This window comes from Cannabis sativa, chromosome 1, assembly GCF_029168945.1.
Source record: "Cannabis sativa cultivar Pink pepper isolate KNU-18-1 chromosome 1, ASM2916894v1, whole genome shotgun sequence".
NCBI lineage: Eukaryota > Viridiplantae > Streptophyta > Magnoliopsida > Rosales > Cannabaceae > Cannabis > Cannabis sativa.
The window spans coordinates 68,755,461-68,760,166 of NC_083601.1; positions in this window are offsets into that span (position 1 = coordinate 68,755,461).

Below are 4,706 nucleotides of genomic sequence, written 5' to 3' on the forward strand. Positions count from 1 at the left end.
TCAAACCAATTATATGAGTCTTACAAGCAATATTATCTCAACTAGTGGGGGGGACCATGGGTCTATATAACCGAGCTTCCAATAAGCACATCAAGAATTTATAATTCCTAAATTCACCACTTATTAATTCTTCGTTGAATCCACGCATAGAACTTAGAATTGCACTCTCAAAAGTATATAAAATGCTCTATATGTTCCACCATATAGACACATCATTAGTTATCCATTGTTATAATCAAAATTTGATCAATGACCCTCTATATGAGTGATGCTACACTATAAAGGGATTAGATTACCGTTACACCCTAGAATGTATTTTATCCTTAAAACACTTAACCCCCGTATAAATGATATTTAGGCTTATGTGAAATGAGTACTCAACCATTTATTTTCGTTTTGGTCAAGCTCAAAGGAGATCATCCTTTACTTACTATTCGCCAGATAGAAGCTATAGATTCCATGTTTATATTAGCAACTCCCACTCAATTGGCACTACCGTGTTCCCAAAATGTACGTATCACCCTGACCCAAAAGTAAGCTTAACTAACAAATCAAAGAACACGAATAGCCTCTTGAGATTGAGCCTAATAATAACAGGATTAAGATCGTTTGATCTAGGATCAACTAGGTGATATTGACTTGAATAGATATTACGCGTAAGTTTAATAAATTCTAAGTCAAAGTTCAATATCGGTCCCTTCCGATGCATAATCCATGCATCCAACTCCGAGCTTTACTTTAACCAATGCTCTTGAAAGAACATAGCATTTCTCCAAATGCAAGTAAACTCTGTTGTAGATTATCATATCCGGTAAAACCCCGTGTCTAATAAATCTAGGAAAACTTTATTCGGAAAGTCATGTTTGCTTTCCAAAGTGTTGACAACACAATGAACGAGTAAGATCAAGTATGTGAAAAGGGTTTCAGATGAATTCATACATTATGTACATATAATCATGAAATAAATCATGTGAACCATGCAACATTAAATGTTATTTTTGATCTTATATTAATAAGTAAATCTGATTATATTGAAATGAGTTTTATTTAGGGCATAAAACCCATCAAACTCCCAACACACTTGCACTTAAATATAAAATAAAAAGTGCATTTCAAATAATCTCCTGACACCTTGATATACACAAATCAAGTGTAGTAGTAGTAAACTCCTCGTAATAGGATCTGAAAGGTTGAATTAAACACAACCTTTTCTCCACCCTTACTGTTCCTTAATCACAAAATCAGCTTGATAATGTGAAATTCACTCTCTTTATATGTCTACTCTTTCCGGGATAGTGGATTCTATACGTTTGGCAACTACTTTTTGGTTAATCGGGAAATAACACTAGTAGTTTAGGCAATTTGGAATGGTGCCAAAAATGTATAGAACTTTCTCTTAGACTGAATAAGTACCTTTCACTGCAACTTTAACATTCAGTCCCTTTTACGGTAGACCTAGATACTTCGGATAGGTTTTTACAACTTCTCCGAAATCACTTATTCCACCCCCGTAGTAATCACCATCTTATCGTAAAGATTTTCTAGCATAAAGGCAAATCTCGTAATCGATGTGGTGTAGTCTAAGAGTTTTAGATACACCCTTATTGACTAACATATAGTTCCTCTTCTTAATCTTAAGATTTACTTGATTGTCTTCCAATGTTCTGTTGGAAAATATTTTACCAGGATCTTAGATCTACTCACGAAGTATGTTTATTAACACCCTAAATATATGAACTTTCTAAAACGAAAAAATAAACACATATAAAGTTAAGGAACCTTACATTGGTTGCGGCGGAATATCTAGCCCTTGATTCCTTTCTCGTAGGCAGAAAGCATTACTGCAATATACGAACTCTGGATCTCTTTCTCTGCGAATCTTTGATGCCGAAACTCCTTTCGCCGATGATCTTTCTTCACGCATCTTCCTCACACTATGATTGAGGTATCAACTTGGCTGTGTGTGGGGCACTACTCATACACTAAGGATTTCCAAAATTCAAGAGGAAGAGAAAAGAAGAAGTGGCAAACTTAAAAGATAGGGAGAGTGAAAGGCTCAGGTTTTTCTCTGCGAAGGAAAAATAGAAAATTTAAAAGTGTAATTTTCCCGAAGCCTTCACTATCTATTTATAGCATTCCACTAGTGGTTAGGTTTGAATTATTTGGCATTAAAATAATGAAATTATTAGTTTAAATTTCCTACAAAAGTTGGCTCGCCCTATACTAGTGGATTTGGGCCTCACTTTTCGCAATTTTGCAGTTTTACCTTTTCTGCATCTGATTTTCTCAAAAACGCCAATTTTCTAATTTCAACCATTTAAATGCCAATTCTAACTATTTAATAACTATGAATAATTATTAAATAATATTGTCATTTATCATATTTATTAATTGAACCATACAAAGTATCATAACTGTTAACAAAATATGCCCACTAAAACTCTTTCTTTTACAATTTCGCCCTTACTTAGTGAAAAATTCACAAATAGACATAGTCTAATTTGAGAATTATAATTAATTAATCAAAAACCAATTACATGAGTCTTACAAGCAATATTATCTCAACTAGTGGGGGGCTATTGGGTTACATATAACCGGAAACTTCAACAGTCCATCAATATACTTTGTGAAATTAATTATTTAAATAATTAATTTTGGTACAATTTTATTAAGTATATCTTTCCTAGTATTAAACTAGAAATAAATAATTAAGCCTTTCTCTTACACTTAATTATTATTTCTTGAATTTAATACATTTAATTAACTTGAAAAATCTAAATATCTAAGTTGATTTTCATCATGATACTTAAATATTTATTGATTTTTCATGACACTTAGTTAAATAGGAAAAAAATTTTAAGTTGAAATTTAATTTTTCAACTTAAATTTAAATAATTCTCAATATATATATTTTTTTCTTTATTTTCTTAATCAATTTCAAAAATTGCATTTTATTTATGCAATATTTTTCGAATTTTTTAATTTTGAAAAATAGATTGAGTTGTAAATTAATTATTTATTTTAATTAATTCTTGGACCAACTCAAGTCAATGATTTTTTCATTTAATTGATTAATTTTAAATAATAAATTTAAAATCTATATATATTATTAGAAATTAAATTAACTAGTCGAAAAGAAAATCTAGATAGGTGATATTTTTGCTTGAAGTATTTCTTTTTTATTTTTATTATTTTTCGAAAATAGTATATTTCTTTTATATACTTTAAATTTTCGAACTCAATAAATATATTCTCAAAGGAAATTTTTAAGTTGCTAATTATTTAATTTAATTCAACTTAAATTAATTTCCTTAATATTTATATTTAAGATTATTACTAAGATGGAAATAATTAATTTTATTTCAATCACCATCTAAGTATAATTTTTATAAATATTATATTAAATTATTCCTTTAGAATTTCAATTCTAAATTTCGAATTTAATGAGAATTTATTTATTAGAATAATAAAGAAAATACATTTTAAATAATGAGCTTTATTATTATTAAGATATTCGATCTCCATTGTGGGTTTTACACCGCGTTTGTTTTAGTGAGTAATCCTCCCTAATGGAGGAACGTTCATTAGCAATTTCGCACCGTTTAATCTCGAATGATAAGTAGTTTGTAAGTGTTTTATATGGTATAGATCACCCTAATGGTGGCGACCATATTTGACTTACAAATTGCGAAACAATGGCAGAAGCTCATGCGAGATAGAATAGCCTTGACTCTCGCCTAAACGGGACAAAGTCGGGATTCCAATCTTGATCGAATAAAAGGGATTGCTTCAGAATTTTAACATTTTAGATGAGGTGACAACTCTATTCAATGGATGGTAGCTTTGACTCTCGCCTAAACGGGACACTGATATCAGTTTGTTGAAAAACCTTGGAAATTATTTAGGAATTAATTTTTTAAGTATTTTCTCATATCATTCCTACTTCGCTATGTGCTTATAATTTACAAGAGATTGATTTTGTGTTAAACCATTATTTAGTTCTATTTGTTGATTTCTATTATTTTGTAGTATCCCGTGACCGCGAAAACAAAGTTTGAATGGATCTAACTTTAATAAATGGAATGAGAACATTAATATTCCTTTCATAGGAGAAAGTGCCTTGTTTGCTTCATTAACCGAGCCGTCACCCGAAGTGCACCGGGGACAATGCTTCCAAAGCCGTGAAAGAAAAGTGCGATGAGCGTTGCGCGGAAAAGAAAATGACAAAGCTCTATACTTTATGCTTTCTAGAATGGTTGACACCCTCAAAACTCGGTTTTCTAAAACCGAGAAGGAGCTAACGAAGTTATGACGAAGTTAAATGAGCTATTCTAAGTAAGGCATCACTTCGGTCACGCTTTGACGCGACTAAGAAGTACATTAATGTACGGATGGAACCTCATCAAAACGTGTCTTTTGACCATGTTCTCCTTATGTCGAAGTTATTTCCAAGAAGCTCCAAGATCATGGTGCTTTGAAAATGGACAAGAGTGCTACTCGAAGTAAGTCTTATCTTCGAATAGCACGATCTCCGGCATTTCTACCATACACATCAAATTATGTCATGAATAAGAAAGAAAAATTGACTTTCATGAATTAGTCAATGACCTTAAAACTTATGAAAATTTGATTGGAGGACCCAAAATGAGAAAGGGAGTAAACCTCACAATCCCGGGAATGGTAATGGAACGATAAAACCTAAAGCA